The 23,815-nt window shown below is 40.0% G+C and overlaps 1 protein-coding gene across 7 annotated transcripts in view; it reads left to right on the plus strand.

Moving 5' to 3' along the window:
* Positions 1 to 23,815, plus strand: part of MLLT10 (MLLT10 histone lysine methyltransferase DOT1L cofactor) — a 249,207-nt gene that overhangs the window by 8,776 nt on the left and 216,616 nt on the right. Inside the window, exon 1 of one of the 7 annotated variants that reach the window (XM_060161322.1) lies at positions 8,976 to 9,081. The exons of the other annotated variants lie outside the window; for them this stretch is intronic. The gene's annotated coding sequence lies outside the window, so the exon portion shown is untranslated. Of the gene's footprint in view, positions 1 to 8,975; positions 9,082 to 23,815 lie in introns of those variants that run through there. 7 annotated transcript variants of the gene reach the window in all.

Consider the following 23,815-nt stretch of genomic DNA (forward strand, 5'->3'; position numbering starts at 1 on the left):
GATATTTAATTATTCTGCTTGGAAAATGTGTTGACAGTGCATTGTGTAATAAATAAAATGGCCAAAAGCTCATTAAGTATTTGCATTGTTTACGTCTTGCTCTTCTTGCTCTAAATGAAAGATGATTCCTTTCCTCCAGGAGGTGAGCTGTAACTTTCTTCTATTGCTCTGCCTCTCTTTATTTCAGTTCTTCCTGGCTTTTTACATTGTTCGGGAGGAACCACTGGATGGACTCAAAACCAGGGCTTTAGGGATTGATCTAGGGATGCACTATTTTATTTTTAAATTTTTTTCTTATTGAGATACATAATGCAAATAAATTACTATAAATCTGTAAAACCATATGAAATACACTTAATCACAGTAAGTATATTTAGATTTAATTCTACAAATTAAAATTATATTAATATGCATTTGATTATCACGAGTAGTTCTGAGCAGTATAAAACATAAAATGACCATCTGTGTGTTCCCTACCCAGAATGAACAAATGTCCATTCTTCATATTTGCTTCAAATCTTCCCTTCTGCTTAAAAAGAACAATAAATTAAAAAATTAAGTTGAAGTACTATTTGTATTCTCCCCAGTCTGGGTCAGCCATTACCGTTTTAATGTCTGTGGGGCCAGTCTCTGTATATGTTTTTCTTGCCAGTTTTTTTTTTTGCGGTACGCGGCCTCTCACTGTTGTGGCCTCTCCGGTTGCAGAGCACAGGCTCCGGACACGCAGGCTCAGCGGCCATGGCTCACAGGCCCAGCCACTCCGCGGCATGTGGGATCCTCCCGGACCGGGGCACGAACCCGCGTCCCCTGCATTGGCAGGCAGACTCCCAACCACTGCGCCACCAGGGAAGCCCTCTTGCCAGTTTTATTGAGCTATAATTGATATGTAACACCAGAATGTTTAAGGTGTACAATGTAATGATTTGATATACGTATGTATTGCAAAATGATTACCACAGAGGGTTTAGTTAACATCCATCACCTCACCTAGTTGCAAATTGTTTTTTCTTTTGATGAGAACTTTTAAGATTTATTCTTAGCAGCTTTCAAATACACAATACAGTGGTGTTAACTACAGTCACCATGCTGTACATTACATCCCCAGAGCTCCCTTATCTTATAACCGGAAGTTTGTGCCTTTTGACCACGTTCACCCATTTCCCCCAACCCACTACCCACTGCATCTGGCAACCACCAATCTGTTCTCTGTTTCTGAGTTTGGTTTTTTTAGGTTCCATATATAAGTGAGATCATATAGTATTTGTTTTTTCTGTCTGACTTGTTTCATTTAGCATAATGCCTTCAGGGTCCATCTATGTTGTCACAGATGGCAGAATTTCCTTGTTTTTAAGACTGAGTAATAGTCCGTTGTATATATATATATATCACCATCTATGTTTTACTCCTTCTTATTACACGCATATATCCATACACACCACCAACTAGTGTATTATTTTACAGGAATGGTAAATTCTATATGTGTTCTGTGATTTGTGACATAGCTACTTGTGACATCACTACACTGATATATATTGATCTAGTTCGTTCTTTTTATCTGCTTTTTAGTATTCTGTCACAGAATGTACTGTAATTTATTTAATTCCTTTATTGATTGTCATTTAGGTTTCCAGTTTTTCATAACCACAAATAGTGCTGCAGTGAACATCCTTGTAAATATAGTGAAGCTTGGTTTTTTAAAAAAATGTAGTCTAAGAATCTGTATTAACATGGTCTACAGATTATTTGTTTACATTTATAGTAATGACTGATACATTTGGGCTTCTTAAATTTTTATTTTGTGTTATCTATTTTGTGTTATCTATTTACCATGCTTATTTTTTTTCCTCTTTATTTTCTTCAGTTGGAGTGATTATTCTTTATTCTTCTTTTAAAAAATCTGGTCTGATTTGGAGGTTATATGTTCCATTTCTTTTCTTTTAGTGATTGCCCTTAATATTTTAATGTGCATACTTTATATTTTTTCTGTGAGTCTAAGATTAATCTTTTTCTTAAAAAATTAATTAATTGATTTTGGCTGCACTGGGTCTTTGTTTCTGTGCATGGGGCTTTCTTTAGTTGCAGTGAGCGGGGGCTACTCTTCGTTGCGTTGCGCGGGCTTCTCGTTGCAGTGACTTCTCTTGTTGCGTGCAGAGCACAGGCTCTAGGTGCACGGGCTTCAGTAGTTGTGGTGCACGGGCTTAGTTGCTCTGAGGCACATGAGATCTTCCTGGGTCAGGGCTCGAACCTGTGTCCCGTGCATTGGCAGGCGGATTCTTAACCACTGTGCCACCAGGGAAGCCCTAAGATTAATCTTTGTACTCCTTTTGAACAAAACCAAGGACCTTAGGACACCTTATGTTCACTCTCTTTATCTTGCAAAATCAGTGTTATTGTTGTTTACATTTTTTTTTTTTTTTTTTTTTGCGGTACGCGGGCCTCTCACCGCTGTGGCCTCTCCCGCCGCGGGGCACAGGCTCCGGACGCGCAGGCCCAGCGGCCACGGCTCACGGGCCCAGCCGCTCCGCGGCACGTGGGATCCTCCCGGACGGGGGCACGAACCTGTGTCCCCTGCAACAGCAGGCGGACTCTCAACCACTGCACCACCAGGGAAGCCCCTGTTGTTTACATTTTAATTCCACCTTATTTTTTTTTTTTTAAAGAATCAAGTTTATTTAGTTATTTATTTTTGGTTGCTTTGGGTCTTTGTTGTTACACGTGGGTTTTCTGTAGTTGTGGCGAGCGGGGGCTACTCTTCGTTGCGATGCATGGGCCTCTCATTGTGGTGGCTTCTTGTTGCAGAGCACGGGTTCTAGGAGCACGGACTTCAGTAGTTGTGGCACGTGGGCTCAGTAGTTGTGGCTCATGGCCTCTAGAGTGCAGTCTCAGTAGTTATGGTGCACAAGCTTAGTTGCTCCACGCCATGTGGGATCTTCCCAGACCAGGGATCGAATGCATGTCCCCTGCATTGGCAGGTGTATTTTTAACCACTGCGCCACCAGGGAAGTCCCTATTATAGTCTTAAGGAGTATATTTATTTATTTGAATATTTAAAACATAACTTATTTTGGCCTCTTGCCTTCTGAGACGGCCCATGCTCTGTCTATGGAGTGGGTTTCTGCCTGAATAAAACCTTCTTTCACTTTAAAAAAAAAAAACTTTATTAAGAAAGAAGTATTCATTATTTATTTATTTTGGCTGTGCCAAGTCTTAGTTGTGGCATGCGGGATCTTCAATGTGGCATGCGGGCTTCTTAGTCGTGGCCAAAACGTACTTTTTATAAAAATAAATTTATTTATTTATGGCTGCGTTGGGTCTTCATTGCTGCGCGTGGACTCTCTCTAGTTGAGGCGAGTGGGGGCTTCTCTTTGCTGTGGTGCACGTGCTTCTCATTGCTTCTCATTGCAGAGAGGTGCACGTGCTTCTCTCTAGGCATATGGGCTTCAGTAGTTGCGGCACGTGGGCTCAGTAGTTGTGGCTCGTGGGCTCCAGAGTGCAGGCTTAGTAGTTGTGGCGTCTGGGCTTAGTTCATCTGCGGCATGTGGGATCTTCCCGGACCAGGGCTCGAACCCGTGTCCCCTGCATTGGCAGGCAGATTCTTAACCACTGCACCACCAGGGAAGTCCCCAAAACATACTTACTTTAAAATTTCTCAGAGATTCTGGAATTCTTTCATTTTTTTTGTTTTTTAACTGTGGTGGTAGATGTCTTCACATACTTTGTAATTTTTGACTGTGAGTTAATCGTTGTTTTCTTTCTTGGGATTCCTGGTCCTCTAACCTGGGTTTGTGGAGGTGTCACTGAGGGAAGTTTTTGCATTTGCTCTGTAACTGTTAAGAATTGCTTTTGGCTGCTAGTAACAAAGACCAGATTACAGATTAATCTGGCTTCTACAGATTAGCAATTTACAAATTTACTGATTTCTTATTTGAAAGGAGTTGAGAAACTCCTTTGAAGCTTTTATGATAGCTCTGTGAGGTCTTTATTTATTTAGTCTGCACCACATGGCATGCGGGATCTTAGTTCCCTGACCAGGGATTGAACCTGTTCCCCCTGTAGTGGAAGCATGGAGTCCTAACCACTGGACCACCAGGGAAGTCCCTCTGTGAAATCTTTAGGGATCAGACTTACTTTCTTTCTCCTATACCAACCTTAGCAGATAGTTTTCATTTTCAGCATTGTTCTACGGTCACAGCATGACAGTCATTGTGACTGAAGAGAGGTGTTCCAGGCAGAAAGAAGGGAGGGCAAGGTTGAAAGTGGTTCTCCTCCCAGCTGAGTTATCCTCTTGAATGAATTTTCTCTAGTCTTAGTGGTCCAGTCCATGTTTTTTTGAGATAGATTCCCCTTCGGTAGGATTGGCCTTTTCCATTTCCTGTCCTTACACAGCACATCTAGGGTCTGTGCTGGTGTCATAGTCAATCCCAGCCTCTAAGGTATATATTAGATCAGGTATCTTCATTGACTGCCTCAGCTTGAACTAATGTTGATTCTTTTAGCTTTTAAGTTCTTTTTTATTTGTACCACAAGAAGATTTACCTTTATCTACATAATTAAAAATTTGTTTTCCAATTTATTTATCTTACATACCTCTGACTTAAGAGTACAAGAAGCCAGGATGGGGCGTCTTCAGTGGCAGTCTAAAAAAGGTATTGTGGGGCTTCCCTAGTGGCACAGTGGTTGAGAGTCCGCCTGCTGATTCAGGGGACATGGGTTCATGCCCCGGTCCGGGAGGATCCCACATGCCGCGGAGTGGCTGGGCCCGTGGGCCATGGCCGCTGAGCCTGCGTGTCTGGAGCCTGTGCTCCGCGCAGGTATTGTAGGGGCTTCCTACAGGTATTGTAGGGGCTTCCCTCGTGGTGCAGTGGTTAACGTAGGGACATGGGTTTGAGTCCTGGCCCTGGAAGATCCCACATGCTGAGGAGCAACTAAGCCTGTGTACCACAACTACTGAGCCTGCACTCTAGAGCCTGCGAGCCACAAATACTGAGCCCGTGTGCCACAACTACTGAAGCCCGTGCACCTAGAGCCCGTGCTGTGCAACAAGAGAAGCCACTGTGATGAGAAGCCTGCACACCACAGTGAAGAGTAGCCCCTGCTTGCTGCAACAAGAGAAAAGCCTGCGTGCAGCAACGAAGACCCAATACAGCCAAAAATTAAAAAAAAAAATTATATATAACTTTTTTCGTTTTATTCCTGTACGAGCTTTTTAGCCTGTATGCTTTATTTATTTATTTAAAATTTTGTTTTTGATGTGGACCACTTTTAAAGTCTTTATTGAATTTGTTACAGTATTGCTTCAGTTTTATGTTTTGGTTTTCTGGTCGTGAGGCATGTGGGATCTTATCTCCCTGACCGGGAATCGAACCTGCACCCCCTTGCATTGTAAGGCGAAGTCTTAACCACTGGACTGCCAGGGAAGTCCCAGCCTATATACTTTAAATAGAATGCCTTCAAAGTTTAACATTTGCTAACGTTTTTTTCACTTACTGATGATTCATGTCTACTCTTTGCTTTTAAATTCAGTGTAGCATCCTGAGTTCCTATAGCTTTGAAAGAGGTGATTTTAAAAAGTTAACAGATTTAGTGCTTACCACCATACATAAAATAGCAAATAGCCAATTTCCGTTGTCTCACTTCTTGAATTCCTTTCTTTTACTGTGAGAAAAACTTAGCATAACAGCTGACATGAAGTAGGTGTTTAGTACTTGCTTGTATCCTTTTCTAACCTGCCTACATAACTAGTAAGAGAAATGAAAACATTGGGTACATTGATACATTGCCCATTGTACCTATTTATTCCATTTTTTGTTTAGATTTAATTTTTATGTTTATCAAAGTGAAAAATGCACAGTCAGTAGTACCAAAAGATTCTTTTGCACACACAGTAAAACAGTACCTTGCTGCTTGACTCTTGATGAGGAATGTAGAAGCAGCTATTCTTTTTTTTTAAAAATAAATTTATTTATTTTTATTTATTTATCTTTGGTGGCACTGGGTCTTCATTGCTGTGCGTGGGCTTTCTCTAGTTGTGGCGAGCAGGGGCCAATCTTTGTTGTGATGTGCGGGCTTCTCATCGCGGTGTCTTGTCGTGGAGCACAGGCTCTAGGCACGTGGGCTTCAGTAGTTACAGCACGCAGGCTTAGTAGTTGTGGTGCATGGGCTTAGTTGCTCTGTGACATGTGGGATCTTCCTGGACCAGGGCTTGAACCTGTGTCCCCTGCATTGGCAGGTGGATTCTTAATCACCGTGCCATGAGGGAAGCCTGAAGCAGCTATTCTTGACATACCAGTTTTAGATGTTGTCTTTCAGTATATCACAAATTTTGGTTAAGTCAGGAGTATTAAACAGAAAATTTTACGTTATTATGACTATTTAAGTATTTTGTTCATTTCTGAGCCAAAAGCATACTAAGATTGTTTTCTTTTTAAATTTTTTTTTCCCTGGGATTAATAATTGTCTTGTATTTTCATTTTCCTTGTGTTCTTTATTTAAGGCTAAATCTTTGCATACTTTCTAGTCACTTCATGTAATTTTCCACTTGTTTAATGAATCAGGTAGTCTATAAATGCAATTTTCTATACATTATAAAATTCCAAAAAGGAAAAAAGTTTTACCATCTTACTTGATGGATAGTTTGCCTGAGTATGGAATTCTTTCTTGGTTGGAAATAAGTTTCCTTCAAAATTTTGAAGGTATTTCTCCATTACTTTTTAGCTGTCAGTGTTTCTTTTAAGAAGACCAGTGAAGTTCTGATTTCTAATCCTTTATATGTGATTGTTCTCTCTGGATTTGGTGTGTTTTCTGTGGCCAGTTTACCAGCTATTTCTCATGGTAGTTAGTGTACTGTCCCTCACTCATTGTACTGGGCACACAGTGGCCCTTTCAATTTGGTAAATCGTGTTAGGGAACATGAGTTGAGTTAAGGGAGAATTTTTTGGAATTATTTTTGACAGTTCCTCAGTTCTATTATCATTGTTTGCTTTTTCTGTATTTTTCTTTATTTGGATGTTGGACCTTTTGAACTGATCTTGCATTTAAGTTAATCTATTTCTTTCTGTTTTACTTTCTGAGGCAGTTTCTTACTTTGTTTTCCATTCTTTCACTTAAATTTCTAAATTCTATTATACTTTTAATTTCCAGAGGCTCTTTTATGCTTTCTGAATGTTTATTTTTTATCCTCTGCTTTTGTTTCTTAAGTGCAATATTTTCTCTTAATTCTCTGAGGATGTTAACCAGATGGTTGTTTTTGTTTTGTTTCAGTGTTCTGAAGTTTTCTTCTGCTCCTGCGACTCTTTTCCTCAGAGTTCCTTTGTACCATTTGTTTTGGCCTGTCTTGTTACGGACTTTGCTTACAAATCTAGTGACTGGTAGCCGTACATTTGAATTTAAGACAAGCTCCTAATGAGGTGACTGGAAGTTCTGTGTGTGTGGCAGAAATTGTTGGCAGATTGGCTTCATTATAGGTGTCTAGCTGGGTTCTTTTATTGGGATGCCACCAACTGGTTAGTTTATTCAGAGAAAAATCCTCCAGTCAGCTGTTTGGGATTCACAACCTGGTTACCAGTATTCCTTGAGGCATTGGTTGCTGGAATTTCACGATCTAGAACTAGATTTTTCAGTATGCCTTTGCTCAGATGTCTCCAGGTCCAGATTTCCTTTTGCTTACCCTTTGTGCAGTTTTCTCGGCTGTGGGAGAGAGAGTTACCTGGTAGTGTGTAGAGAAGGGATTGTGTGGGGGGGGTGTTGATTATCTTTCCGGTTTTAGGTTTTATCTTATCCCTCGTCGTGTTTTGAGCCCTACTTGAACCCGTCCCTCTCAGGGGCATGCACCACCACTGTGATGTGGCGCCTGAGGTCCCTCAGCTGGGGCGCCGTGTGGCCCGAGACGTGTTGCTTTTGGACTTGCCTTACTGCAGCAGCCTTTTCTCATCTGCTAAGTCATTTGCTACTCTTTTCCGTTTAGCTTCCAAAGTTTTAGAACTGTTGTCTTTCTTTATGTTTGTTTCCCTTTTGTGATTTGTGATTTTGCCTTTTTTATGTCATTCAGTGGAAGGAGAGGAGTTAGTTTTCAAGTGGAATTAACTGCCTGTTCTCATGATGTAGTCTTTTCCCACTTCTTCCAGGGTCTTGTTTTTCCTTTTAGTCTGTCCTTTTTACTTGATTTTTTCCCACGCAGCTCACAGTCGTTTTTCAATCTTCCCATGGATTTTACTTTCCCTTTACATTTTTCACCTTTTACTTGCAGGCTTCCTGGAAGAATAAAACCATTAGTTGTTATCTCTGCTTCTTCAACTGCCTACTGTGGTCTAGCCTTCCAGTTGTGCTTAATGATTAAGGTGTAACTTAATCGTATTGTTTTTTTTTTTTTTTGGTCGCACTGCGTGGCATGCAGGATCTTAGTTGCCTGACCAGGCATTGAACCCGTGCCCCCTGCAGTGGAAGCAAGGAGTCTTAACAACCACTGGGCTGCTAGAGAAGTCCCTTAATTGTCATTTTAAGCAGTAGCATATGAAATCAGCATTTGCTGTAACATTCTCATTATGGACACTGGCCGTTTTGTCTTTCAGTGACCCTTATATGAAAATCCATGTACAAGAGATTCTTTTAATAATTTAGCATAAGGAAAAGTGTCTCCCAGTAGAATCTGGTATATTTCCTCCTTTTTGACAGCTCTATGATATGTATTCTGTTTTTCTTTTTGTTCTGGCTATCAGGCAGCCCAGAACCAAATCTGGTCTTTAGTTACATCAGCTATGTTAATCTGATTATTGATATATTTGTTTTCTCCTCCTCGTCCTGTGGGATTTAGGACTTCACCTCTTATCTCTGTTTCTCTGCGTGTTGATTTCATTCTCTCATACTACAGACTCTCTACTTCATGAGGCTGGAACCATGACTGCTGGCAGCTCTTGGCTCTCATCTTCCTAGCCCCTTCTACCAGAAGAAGGGGCTGTCTTGAAGAATCCTGGGAAGGACTCTGATTGGCCTGTCTTGGATCATGTACCCACCATCCCTGTGGCTGGAGTGGGGAGGGTGCTATGAATGACAACCCTCACTAGAACTACATAGTTGGAGTCAGGGGTAAGAGCAGTTTCCCTAAATCAGGGGATGTCCCTCATACTGGCTTTCACTGTTCATTTTTCTGTTTTTTTTATTGTTATAATACAGGTCCTTTATTTGTAGTCTGCCTCAAATCCTTTTCTGAAAAAAATTTTAGGTATGAATAAGTAAATAAAATATCACAAATTGCTGTTCATTCATTCTTCACATTGTTACATTTGACTCTTAAGTCTCCCACTCTATTGATTTTGCTATTAACTTCACATGGCCAAATTCAAAAATTTTTTTTCACTTTTCATTATACTTGATCTACTTTCAGCATTTAAAACTATGATCACTCATCTTTCTTGCAACTCTCTTTACTCATAACTTCTGATAAACTGTTTTCTACTTGTACCTCTTTAAACATTGCCTTTTGGATTCCTATTTGGCATTACGTATTTACTTGTTTAAAATTTATGTTAGATGATTACTTTTCTGGCCGTTTATTTGATTACCTCACACTAGGTAAACTTAGACATGCTGATGGATGCCTCGAGGCATCACTATCACCTGAACAATTTTCTAGTCTTTAGATCCATATTTGCAGTTGGCTTTTGGATATCTGTTTAGATATCCTAGGCATCTTAAATTTAATTTCTCTACTTCTGTAGTCACTGACATAATCTTGATTATTTTTTTGTCTAGATTATTTCAACAGCTTAAATTATGTAACTTTTGGTTAGATAATATATTGACATGGCTCAAAAAATATAAAAAGATACACAGTGAAAATTCTTCCTAAACCTGCCTCTTATTTGCCCAGTTTAGCTTTCCATCTTTCTCTGTTGTTACTAGTTTTTAATTCATTTTTCTAGTTTATTCATGTATGTATATATTTCTACATATATAGACTCTTGTTTTTCTTCCTTTTCTACAAAAAGGTAGCATATTACACACTTTTAGAGTGAACTTTTCTCCCTGTCTTTTTACCTCTCTCCTTTCAGTACTGTCCCCCTCCCCAACATTTCAAGATTATCTCCTATAAAGCAAATATCATTGTTATTTCCCAATTTCCTATAGTGTTACTTAACTGTTGGCGCAGTGAAAATTCTTTTGTCAGGTCCACAGTATTTACACTCTCACACATGTGCACAGGGTATGGCTGGGTAACCTCCCCCACCGCCCCCCGGCCCCAACAATAAAAAATTTAGTTCTGTAGTTACATAGTAGGGTCAGAAATTTATGGTGGTATTGCTCAAGAGACAAGTAGAAATTATAGCTGCCCTAACATGATGTAAATTTTTCTTTTTCCATCTGTCTTGTCCCTACCCCTCCTATTTTCACTTTCTGCACTGTATCCTCCACATAGCCATGAATAGACAGATAACCCCAAAAGATTACTTCAACATTTTATTTTCAGATGCTACAAGTGCTTTTCTGTTCTCTGACTCCCAAAGCGCAGAGTATTTGTTATCTTCTAAAAAAAATTTTGCTCTGATTTTAGTATAGTGCAGGCCTACTCATTTTTGATAATTAGGGAAAGAAAGAAAGATAACTGGAAAAAAAAAATCCATAATCCAGGGCTTCCCTGGTGACGCAGTGGTTGAGAGTCCGCCTGCCGATGCAGGGGACGCGGGTTCGTGCCCCGGTCCGGGAGGATCCCAGGTTCCGCGGAGCGGCTGGGCCCATGGGCCGTGGCCGCTGAGTCTGCGCGTCCCGAGCCTGTGCTCCGCGGCGGGAGAGGCCACAGCAGTGAGAGGCCCACGTACCGCAAAAAAAAAAAAAAAATCCATAATCTCATGCAGAGATATCCAAGTAGTATGGTATGGTTAAGATCATGGGCTTTGGAGTCAGACGGACTAGATTTATGCCTGTGCAATTTTATCTCGTAAGCCTCAGTTTCCTCATGTGCAAAATGTCATGGAGCTCTAATAACGTGCCAAGTAGTGTCAGGTGCTTAATACAGAGGAATACATCACTTCACCCTCTCAACAGGACAATGAAATTAGAGGTACTATTTTAATCTCAATTTTTTTAATGAGGAGGCAACTTGAGGCAAAGAGGTTTAATGATTTGTTCAGGGTCACATAAAAATGGGTAAGCCAGGTTTTGAACCCTGGGCTCTCCAGAGATGATGTTATTTATTTATGGGCTCTCCAGAGATGATGTTATTTATTTATTTATTTAGCTGCATCGGGTCTTAGTTGCGGCATGCAGGATCTTCATTGCGGCATGTGGGATCTTTCGATGCGGTGTGTGGGCTTCTCTGGTTGTGGCATGTGGGCTTCTCTCTAGTTGTGACACATGGGCTCCAGAGTGCACAGACTCAGTAGTTGTGGCGCACAGGCTCAGTTGCTCCGCGGCATGTGGAATCTTCCCGGATCAGGGCTTGAACCCCTGTCCCATGCATTGGCAGGCAGATTCTTAACCACTGTGCCACCAAGGAAGTCCTTGGTGTTATTTTAGGATAGGAGAAAGTGAAATAGCATCAATATGGTAGGATTAGGAAGTATATTATCAATAATAAGGACACTATTCCCTCATGTTTGGATCATTTCTGAGGTTCATTAGTTTCTGCTATTGTATGTGTACGTTTTAACCCCCGTAGTTCCTAGCTGATTCCTTTTGTCTTTAAAATTAGGATAGCGTGGACTTCCCTGGTGGTCCAGTGGTTAAGACTCCACGCTTCCACTGCAAGGGGCACAGGGTTTGATTCCTGGTTGGGGAAGTTCCGCCGTGCTGTGTGGCCAAAAAAAAACAAATTAGGATGGGGTAGTTTAGATGAGCTGTATCTCTGTACATGAAAGTTTCATTTCACTTAAGACTTTCCAGGGCTTCCCTGGTGGTGCGGTGGTTAAGAATCTGCCTGCCAACGCAGGGGACACGGGTTCGAGCCCTGGTCTGGGAAGATCCCACATGCCATGGAGCAGCTAAGCCCGTGTGCCACAACTACTTGAGCCCATGTGCCACAATGACTGAAGCCCGCACATCTAGAGCCCGTGCTCCGCAAGATGAGAAGCCACCGCAGTGAGAAGCCCGCTCACCACAGTAAAGGGTAGCTCCAGCTCGCCGCAACTAGAGAAAGCTCGTGTGCAGCAACGAAGACCCAATGCAGGCAAAAATAAATAAATAAATTAAAAAAAATAAAAAGGACTTTCCAGAAGCTTTTTTTATCTTCACTTCTTTGGCAACATATGATTAATATTTATGGATGTTTGAGTGCTTTTGGCGACTGACTTTTGGGGGGAAGTGCTAGTTTTCTCAGCCAAACACACTCCATCCTTTGTGTTTCTTTGATATATGGATAATGTATGTCAAAATATATTTCTTTTGTCCTTTGCACAAATAGTTGTGCATTATAAACCGTAAGAGTATTGATACTTTACTCATATTCAAACAAAGACTCCTAATTTCTTTGGACCAACCCTGTGCATTTTAATTTACTTTTCTCACTTGTGTGTGTTTATGTGTAGAATTTTCATCACCTATTATTATTTTTAAAAGATTATTTTTGGCTGTGTTGGGTCTTCGTTGCTGTGCGCGGGCTTTCTCTAGTTGCGGCAAGCGGGGGCTACTCTTCGTTGCGGTGTGCAGGCTTCTCATTGTGGTGGCTTCTCTTGTTGCGGAGCATGGGACCTAGGCGCACGGGCTTCATTAGTTGTGGCTCGCAGGCTGTAGAGCGCAGGCTCAGTAGGCGTCCAGGCTTAGTTGCTCCATGGCATGTGGGATCTTCCCGGACCAGGACTCAAACCAGTGTCCCGTGCATTGCAGGTGGATTCTTAACCACTGTGCCACCAGGGAAGCCCCTCATCACTTATTTTATTTTTTTTACTTATTTTTAATTGTAAGATCTGTGATGCAAAGAAAAGAGGGTGTACCCAGTATTGGACACTTAAAATAATAAAGTCAGTATTCATATATTTAGCAACCAAGCTTAATAAAGAGAGCATTTTGCCCATACCTTTGACTCTTGTGTGCCTCCCTTTGAGCACATTCCTCTCTTCACCTGAAGGAGAAACTGCTGAATTTTGTGTTAATTGTTCTTCCTTTACTTCTAAACAGTATTTTATTTAGTTGTGGCTGTTTTGAACTTCATGTGAATGGAGTAATGCTGTATTGATTTTTTTGATTTACATTTTGTTTTTGAGATTCATCTATTTGATGCATATAGCTGTAGTTTATTAATTTCTTTTGTTCCATGATTTCAGCATTTGAATTACACCAGTGTCCATTCTCCTGTTGATGGCCATGTAGATTTTTGTCTGTGTTTTGCAATTTATGAACACTTTTGTGAATATTCTTGTACATTTGCAGGAATTCAGCTCACTACTAATCAAACTGCTGGGGTTGCTCCAAAAAGGGTCATAAAATCAATTTAGTGGGGAGCAACCAGCATTAAAAAATGAACTAGAGCAGAAAAAAATTGACAGTGCAGTTTTAGTATTCTGTGTAGTGGGGTTGCAGTATAAAACATATTTCTTAGAGTGGTTCGTGGTCAAAAAAGCTTGAGAAATGTTACTCTAGGATATGTACGAAGAGGTGGAGTTGCTGGGTTGCCAGGGAGGCCACTCCTTTTTTAGAAGTGGTTATTTCACTTTACTTTCCCACCAGTGAATGGCTTTTTTGCTCTACATCCTTACCCAGTGCTTAGTATGTCAGTCTTTTTAAGTTTAGTCATTTTGGTAGTCTCACTGTGGTTTTTACTTTGCAATTCCATGATTACTAATGATGGTGAAACCCTTTTTGTATATTTATAGTCCATTAAGATTTTCTTACTTGTGACTTGCAGATGGCTTCTCTGTGTCAGTGGTTCATTTTTTTATCCTTTTAATGCAAAGTTCTCAATTTCACTGTAGTCAAAATTTTCAGGTGGGTTTTTTTTGTTCTCAGGGTTTTTTTTTTTTGGTGCTTAGTGTTTTTTGCAACCTGTTAAATCTTTTACTAACTTGAGGGCATGAAATGATTTTCCTATAAAAGAATTATTTTTTTAACTGCTTTTTACATTTAGGTCTGTAACCAACTCATCTGGATTTGATTTTATGTATAGAATGAAATGGGGGAAAAACGTATTTATTTTACGTACATTATATATTTATATGTTTTATACATATTGTACACATAATATATATTACATATTATGTTAAAGAGGAACATCCAGTTACTTTAACACCATTCTTTCCACTTTTGCTGTACTGTGCCACTGTGTCATGAATTAGCAGTTCATATATGTGTATATTTGTTTCTGGACTTGCTGTTCTGTTCTTTATGCCGATACCAGTTTTAAAATTACTCTAGCTTCTACTTTTCTTTTTTACTCTAGCTTTTTAAAGTCTGGACATATGTCAGATAAAATTAGTATTTCCCTCTTGTCTTTTTCTTCTTTTTAATATTTTGCCTCTTGCTCTTTGCATTTGATAACCATTTAGAATCTTATTGTTCCATGAAAAATCCATTTAGTGTTTTGATTAGCTTTGCATTGATTCTGTAAATCAATTTGAGATATCTATTTACAGTTTTGAATCTTTCAATCTATGAACATAGTAATGTCTAGTTGTTAGGTTTTCTTTTTTAATTCTGATAAAATGTATACAACAAAAAATTTACCATTTTAACTATTTTTGAGTATGCAATTCAGTTCAGTGGCATTAAGTACATTCATAATGTTTTACAACCATCACCAGTATCTATTTCTGGAACTTTTTCATCATCCCAAACAGACACTCTGTACCCATTAAAGAAATCCCCCTACAACCCTCTCCCCAGTCCCTGGTAACTTCTAGTATTCTAGTTTCTATTTTATGAAATTTGTCTGCTATAGATGCCTCATTTAAGTGGGATCATGCAATATTTGTCCTTTATTTCACTTAGTTATTAAAGCATTTAATGTTCATCCATGTTGTAGATGCGTCAGAGTTTACTTTTTATGGCTGAATAATAGTCCATTTTATGTATGTACCACATTTTATTTATCCATTCATGCTTTGATGGACTCTTGGATTGTTTCTACCTTTTGACTATTGTGAATAATGCTACTGTGAACATTGGTGTACAGATATCTACTTGAGTCCCTCTTTTCAGTTTTTTTGGGATCTATACTAGGAGTGAAATTGCTGGATCATATGGTAATTCTATGTTCAACTTTCTGAGGAACTGCCAAAATGTTTTTCACCATGGCTGCACTGTTTTACGTTCCTATTGGCAATGCATGAGGGTTCCAATTTCTCCACATCCCCTCCAGCTCATTTTTTTGATAATAACCATGTTAATGGTATGAAGTGGTATTACCTCCTTATGGTTTTGATTTGTATCTCCCTAATGGTTAGTGATGCTGAATGTCTTTTCATGTGCTTTTTGGCCATTTGTAAGTCTTTGGAGAAATGCCTATTCAATTCTTTGCCCATTTTGTATTTGGGTTGTTTGTCTTTTTGTTGTTGAATTGTAAGAATTCTTTATCTAGTTTTGGATCTAGACCCTTATCAGATATACGATTTACAAATATTTTCTCCTATTCTGTGGGTTTTTTCATTCTTAGGCTGATGTTCTTTGATGCACAAAAGTTTTAATTTTAATGATGTTCAGTTTATCTATTTTTGTTTTTTGATGCCTGTGCTTTTGGTGTCATGTCCAAGAAATCATTGCCATATCCAGTGTCATGAAGATTTCCCTTACATTTTCTTTCTCTCTCTCTCTCTTTTTTTTTTTTTAACATTTTCTCTTTTAAGTGTTTTTTAAGTTTTAGCCCTTAACATTTATTTAGGTCTTTGATCCGTTTTGGGTTAATTTTTGTATATGGTGTAAGGTAAGAGTCCAACTTTATTGTTTTGCATGTGAATATCCAGTTTTCCTAGCATCATTTATTGAAAAGGTGATTTTCCCCCATTGAATGGTTTGGCATCCTTATCAAAAGTCATTTGACTGTAGTACATGCAAGGATTTATTTCTGGGCTCTCTATTCTCTTTGATATGTCTGCCTTTATGCCTGTACAGACCACTTTGGTTACTGTAGCTTTGCAGTAAGTTTTGAAATCAGGAAGTGTGAGTCCTCTGACTTTGTTCTTCATTTTCATGATTTTAGTGTCTATTCAGGGTTCCTTGAGATTCCAAACGAATTTTAGGAATAATTTTTCTATTTCTGCGTAAAATGTTCTTGGGATTTTGGTATCAATTGCATTGAATCTGTAGATCACTTTGGATAGTGATGACATATTAACATTCTTCCAGTCTGTGAACTTATATTTATTTGTGTCACTTTTAATTTTTTTCAGCAACATTATGTAGTTTTCAGTGTATAAGTTTTTTGCCTCTGGGTAAGTTTATTCCCAAGATTTTCTTTCTTTCTTTTTTGATGGTCTTATAAATGCAGTTAATTGTTTTCTTAATTTTCTTTTCGGATTGTTCGTTTATAATTATATTTTATTTATTTATTTTATTTATTATTTTTTGGCTGCATTGGGTCCTAGTTGTGGTATGCGGGATCTTCGTTGAGGCGTGTGGGCTTCTCTCTAGTTGTGGTGTGTTTTCTCTTTCTAGTTGTGGTGCACGGGCTCCAGAGCGTGTGGGCTCTGTAGCGTGCAGTGTGCAGCCTCTCTAGTTGAGGTGTGAGGGCTTGGTAGTTGCGGTGTGCGGGCTTAGTTGTCCCGTGGCATGTGGGATCTTAGTTCCCTGACCAGGGATTGAACCCACGTCCCCTGCATTGGAAGGCGGATTCTTTAACACTGGACCAGCAGGGAAGTCCCTACAATTTTTTTTTTTAATCAATATTTTTTTAAAAAAAACTTTTTATTTATTTATTTATTTTATTTTTGGCTGCATTGGGTCTTCGTTGCTGTGTGGGGTTTCTCTAGTTGTGGCGAGCGGGGGCTACTCTTTATTGCAGTGCACAGGCTTCTCATTGTGGTGGCTTTTGTTACGGAGCATGGGCTCTAGGCGTGTGGGCTTCAGTAGTTGCAGCATGCAGGCTCAGTAGTTGTGGCTCATGGGCTCTAGAGTGCAGGCTCAGTAATTGTAATGCATGGGCTTAGTTGCTCCGTGGCACGTGGGGTCTTCCTGGACCAGGGCTCGAACCTGTGTCCCCTGCATTGGCAGGCGGATTCTTAACCACTGTGCCAACAGGGAAGTCCCCTACAATTATTATTATTATATTTTTAAATAAATTTATTTATTTATTTATGGCTGCATTGGGTCTTCGTTGCTGCGTGTGCGTTTTCTCTGGTTGCGTCAAGCAGAGGCTACTCTTTGTTGTGCTTCACGGGCTTCTTATTGCAGTGGCTTATTTTGTTGCCGAGGATGGGCTCTAGGCATGCAGGCTTCAGTAGTTGCAGCACGCACACTCAGTAGTTGTGGCTCACGGGCTCTAGAGCACAGGCTCAGTCGTTGTGGTGCACGGGCTTAGTTGCTCTGCAGCATGTGGGATCTTCCCGGACCAGGGCTTGAACCCGTGTCCCCTGCATTGGCAGGTGGATTCTTAAGCACTGCGCCACCAGGGATGTCCCTACAATTATTTTTAAATTAAACCTTTTGTGTCAAATGTAGAGTCACATACAGGTGTAAGAAATAATATAATTACTATTTACCCAGTTTCCATTTATCCATTTTCCCCAATGCTAATAACATCTTGAAGAACTGTAGGATGGTATCCCCACCAGGATATTGAAATTGATGCAGTTAACAAACAGAATATATCCATTACCACAAGGATCCCTCATGGTACTCTTTTTACAGCTACACCTGTTTCCTTTCTGCCCCCAGGCTTAGTCCCTTGTAACTACTTATATATATATTTTTTTAATTATTGTTTTTTGTTGAGGTATAGTTGATATATAATATTATGTGAGTTACAGGTGTATAACATAGTGATTCACAGTTTTTAAAGGTTATACTTCATTTATAGTTATTATAAAATATTGGCTATATTTTCTGTGTTGTGCAATTATATCCTTGTAGCTTATTTATTTTATACATAGTAGTTTGTAGCTCTTAATTCCCTACCCCTGTCTTGCCCTTCCCCACTGGTAACCGCTAGTTTTTCCTCTGCATCTGAGTCTGTTCTGTTTTGTTATATTCATTAATTTGTTTTGTTTTTTAGGTTCCACATATAAGTGAAAGCATACAGTATTTGTCTTTCTCTCTCTGACTTGTTTCACATAGCACAATACCCTCCAGGTCCATCCATGTTGTTGCAAATGGCAAAATTTCATTCTTTTTTATGGCCAAGTAGTGTTGCATGGTATATATATATATACATGTATATGTGTGTGTGTGTAATGTATGTGTCACATCTTCTTTATCCATTCATCTGTTGATAGACACTTAGGTTGTTTCTGTATCTTGGCAATTGTAAATAATGCTGCTGTGAACATTGGGGTGCAAATATCTTTTCAAATTAGTGTTCTTATTTTCTTCAGGTGTATATCTAGGAGTAGAATTGCTGGGTCATATGGTAGTTCTATTTTTAGTTTTTTTAAAAACCGCCATACTGTTTACCACAGTGGCTGCACCAATGTACCTTCCCACTAACGATGCATAAGGGTTCCATTTTCTCCACATCCTCACCAACATTTGTTGTTTGTGTTCTTTTCTTTTTCTTTTTTTTAAATTTTTAAATTTATTTTTGGCTGCGTTGAGGCATCGTTGCTGTGCGCAAGCTTCCTCTAGTTGTGGCGAGCGGGGGCTGTTCTTTTGTTGCTGTGTGCGGGTTTCTCATTGCAGTGGCTTCTCTTGTTGTGGAGCATGGGCTCTAGGCGTTTGGGCTTCAGTAGTTGCAGTGCGTGGGCTCAGTAGCTGCTGCTCATGGGCTCTAGGGTGTGTGGGCTTCAGTAGTTGTTGTGCTTGGGCTCTAGAGTGCAGGCTCAGTAGTTGTGGCGCACGGGCTTAGTTGCTACATGGCATGTGGGATCTTCCTGGACCAGGGATCGAAACCGTGTTCGATCCCTGCAGTGGCAGGCGGAATCTTAACCACTGCGCCACCAGGGAAGTCCTTATTTATTTTTAATTTTATTTTTGGCTGCGTTAGGTCCTCACTGCCACGCGTGGGCCCCCTCCAGCTGCGGTGAACGGGGGCCACTCCCCGCCGTGGTGCGCGGGCCTTTTACTGCGGTGGTCTCCCCGGCCACGGACCATGGGCTCCAGGCACGCAGGCCTCAGCAGCTGCAGCATGCGAGCCCAGTAGCCGTGGCACGCGGGCTCCAGAGTGCAGGCCCAGCAGCTGTGGCGCAGGGGCTCAGCTGCTCCGCAGCACGTGGCGTCCTCCTGGACCAGGGCCGAAACCTGTGTCTCCTGCATTGGCAGGCGGACCCCCAACCACTGCGCCACCAGGGAAGTCCGCATTGTTGGTTTTTACAAATATGTATAGGAACTTCCCTTGTGGCGCAGTGGTTAAAAATCCGCCTGCCAATGCAGGGGACATAGATTCGAGCCCTGGTCCAGGAAGATCCCACGTGCTGCGGAGCAACTAAGCCCGTGTGCCACAACTGTTGAGCCCGCTAGCCTGCGCGCCTAGAGCCCGTGCTCCGCAACAAGAGAAGCCACCGCAACAAAAAGTAGTCCCTGCTTGCTGCAACTAGAGGAGGCCTGCACGCAGCAATGAAGACCCAAAGCAGCCAAAAAAAAAAAAAAAAAAAGTATATTTTAGAATAACCTGTCTTTATCTGTCCAAAAATCTTGCTAGAATTTTGATAGGATACCATTAAACTGAATATCAATTTGTGGAGAACTGACATCTTTACTCTGTTGAGTGTTCTAATCCATGAACGTTCTGTGTTTTTCCATTTATTTAGGTCTTCCTTGTTTTTTTTTTTTTTGTTGTTGTTCAGTTTGGCATAGTTTTCAGTCTATAAGTCCTGTGCATGTTTTGTGGATTTATAAGTATTTAATTTTGTGGGAAGCAATTGTATATAATGTTGTATGTTTAATTTTGGTGTCCATGCATTTATTGGTAGTGTTTCGAAATAACAACTGATTTTTATATGTACCTTGCATCCTATGACCTTGTTGAATTTACTTATTCTGGGAGTTTTATTTTCTGATTATTGTGTCATCTGCAAATAGGGTTATTTTTATTTCTTCCTTCTCAATTTATATGCCCTTTTATGCTTCCCTAATTGTTTTGACTAGAAATTTCAGCACCATGTTCATTAAGATTGTTGAGGGTGGACATACTTTTTTCTGACCTTAGGGGGAAGGCATTCACTCAGTGATGCAAATCACTAAGTAGGATGTCACTAAGTAGGTTATTTTGTAGATGTTCTATATGCAGTTGAGGAAATTTACCTATTTTCCTATTATTCTCAGCTTTTTGAAAGTCATGTATGGGTGCTGAATTTTGTTAATTATTCTGCATCAATTGATGCATGTAATCTTTTTCCTTTAGCCTGTTAATATGGTAGATTACATTCACTGATTTTGCATTTTTTTTTCTTTTCTGCGATATGCGGGCCTCTCACTCTTGTGGCCTCTCCCGTAGCAGAGCACAGGCTCTGGTCACGCAGGCTCAGCAGCCATAGCTCACGGGCCCAGACGCTCCACGCCATGTGGGATCTTCCCGGACTGGGGCATGAACCCGTGTCCCCTGCATCGGCAGGCAGACTCTCAACCACTGCGCCACCAGGGAAGCCCCCAGAGAGCTCTTTCTTACTGTACTTTTCAGTTCTAAAATTTCCATTTTGTTCTTCCGTATATCTTCAGTTTTTTGCTAAAGTTTTCTAGTTTTCATTTTTATGTTCATAATTGTGTATTGAATAATTTTTATCAGGGCTGCTTTAAAATCTTCATTAGATGATTCTAACATCCATGTCAGATGTTAAAATTACAAACATCTTGGAATCCCCTGGCAGTCCAGTGGTTAGGACTTTGTGCTTTCACTGCCAAGGGTGCGGGTTCAATCCCTGGTCGGGGAACTACGATCCCACAAGCCCCACTGCACAGCCAAAACCCAAAAAACACAAACAGAAAGATTACAAACATCTCAATGTTGATTTTTCATTGAAACTTGAACATTTTTGTATTATGGGACTTTGCATCTTTTATAAACCTGTTTTACCTGGCTTTCTTTCTCTGACATTTGTCTGACGGGAAGAGTGAGGACACCTTCTCCTTATAGCAGGTAGGGGTGAAGTTCAGGTTTCCTACTTGGCCTCTGTTGACATTTGAGGGACACTGCTTATTAATGCCAAGCAGAGTTCGGAGTTATGGCTCCATACTTGATCTCCACAGTGGATGTGGTCTCATTTAACACTGTGTTTTGGTGAAAGGCCTGATTCTGTGCTTGACTTTTACTGATACCATACCAGTGAGGACAGGGTGGGTTCCCTCATTACTGCCAGATGGGGGTGGAAGTCCAGGCTTCCCGTGTTGTCTTCATCGATAGTATGGGGAAAGGTGCTCATTACCTACCTGTTAGTGAGGATGAAAGTTCTGATTCCTTACTTGACCTGCTCTTACACTATTCCAGTGGGAGTCTTCAGCTGATTTATAGAATCACAAAGGTGGATGTCTAGGTTTGTTCCCCACTTGACCATTGCAGGAGTGGGTAGCGTCAGTTTTTCCTGTGATGAGCAGCTACTGTCTAACAGTTTTCTTTCTACCTATTATGCCCTCTTCCTGGTCCTTTGTCTAGAGAGAAAAGCCTTTCATTGGGACTTTTTTTTTGGGCTCTGCTTGGTGGTGCTTTTGGGTTGCTGAATTCTTCCATACCAAGAGTGAGATATATTAGGCAAAAAGAAAGTCCAGGGAGCTCACTGCCATGTTGTTTCTTGGGTCCTGTGGTCTCTAGTTAATTTGCCTTCTCACCACCTTTCAGAATATATTTATTTTATTTTTAGTGTTCACAGTTTTTGCTTGTACTTAGTAGGAGGAATAGGAAAAAGTACTTCTTTCTATTCCATCCTCCCAGAAATGGATGAAGTATAGCCTTTGATTTCATCGTTCACTGTATTGTTTTTTTGCGGCATGCGGGGTCTTACTTCCCTGACCAGGGATTGAACTACGCCCCCTGCAGTGGAATGGCAGAGTCAGGGAAGTCCTTTGTCTTTTGTTTTATATTACATTGATTTCTGTTCTGATCTTTATTCTTTGCTTATCTAGGTTTGTAAGGTGCAAGGTGAAGTTATTGATTTGAGTTGTTTCTTTTCTAGAAAACAGGCATTTAGTGCTATAAATTTCCCCCTCATTTATTGCTTTTAACTGCCTTCCACAAAGTTCAGTAAATTTTTTTTTTCATTTTCATTTATTTAAAAATACTGTATATTTTCTTTTTGGATTTCTTCTTTGACCCATTGGTTATTTAGAGGTATATTTGGATTCCAAATATTGAGATTTTTCCATCATTTATTTCTAAATTAATTACATTATGGTCAGAGAAAATTCTTTTTATGACTTAAAATCTTTTAAATAGAAGAGATGTTTCATGGTCCGAATATGATTGGTCTTGGTAAATGTTCCCTATGTCCTTGAACAGAATATTGTGCTAGTTTGTATTAGTGTTCTATAAATGTCACTTAACATCAGTTTGGTTGATGCTATTTTTCTGGTTGATAGTATTGTTCAAGACTTCTGTATCGTTACTGATTTTATGTTTATTGGTTCTATCAATTATTGAGAGAAGTTTGTTGAAATCTCCAAATATAATTGTGGAACTTTTCTTCTTATAGTTCTGTTATTTTTACTTTATGTTTTTTGAAGCTGTTATTAGGTGAATAAATGTTTTGGATTTTTCGTATCTTCTTAATGAGTTATACCCTTTATCTTTGAGAAATGATCCTCTTTTTTTGGTGATAATATTATTGATTTTAAATTTAAAAATTTTATTTTGTTTAATTTTTGGCTGCATTGGGTCTTCATTGCTATGTGCAGGCTTTCTCTAGTTGCGGCGAGTGGGGGCTACTCTTTGTTGTGGTGCGCGGGCTTCTCATTGTGGTGGCTTCTCTTGTTGCGGAGCGCAGGCTCTAGGTACCCAGGCTTCAGTAGTTGTGGCACATGCTCAGTAGTTGTGGCTCGCAGGCTCTAGAGAGCAGGCTCAGTAGTTGTGGCGCACTGGCCCACTTGCTCCGCGGCATGTGGGATCTTCCTGGTCCAGGGCTCAAACCTGTGTCCTCTGCACAGGCAGGCGGATTCTTAACCACTGTGCCCCCAGGGAAGTCCCAATATTGTTGATTTTTATTAATTCTACTTTATATGAAATTAATATAACCATTTCAATTTTCTTTGATTCTGCAGTATGTAATGTAATATGTCCTTTTTCTCTGGCTGCTTTAAAGATCTTTATTTCTGGTTGTAGGCGATTTGATCATAATATGTTTTGGTTTACATTTCTTCATGTTTTTATTGCTTGGTGTTTATTTAAAGAGTGCTTTGTCTTAGCTATTAAGTTTTCATCAAATTTGGAAAATGGTTGATGTTATTTCTTCAAGTATATTTTTCTGTATTATCTCCTTTGTGGCTTACGGGCCTAGCCGCTCCGCAGCATGTGGGACCTTCCCGGACCGGGGCACGAACCCGCGTCCCCTGCATCGGCAGGCAGACTCTCAACCACTGCGCCACCAGGGAAGCCCCTCTATTCATTTTTTAAAAGTACTTTTTTCTGTTTCATTTTGGTTAGTAACTGTTACTTGATTTCATGTGCTGTAAATCTCATACAGTATGTTTTTCCTCTTAGACCTTAATGATTTTCATCTTTAGAAGTTCACTTTTTTTAATTTGATGTTTCTACTTAACAAGTTTAATATTTCCTCTGTCTCCTTGAACATATGAACTGTATTCATAATAATTGTTTGAAAGG

This window comes from Lagenorhynchus albirostris, chromosome 1, assembly GCF_949774975.1.
Source record: "Lagenorhynchus albirostris chromosome 1, mLagAlb1.1, whole genome shotgun sequence".
Lineage (NCBI taxonomy): Eukaryota > Metazoa > Chordata > Mammalia > Artiodactyla > Delphinidae > Lagenorhynchus > Lagenorhynchus albirostris.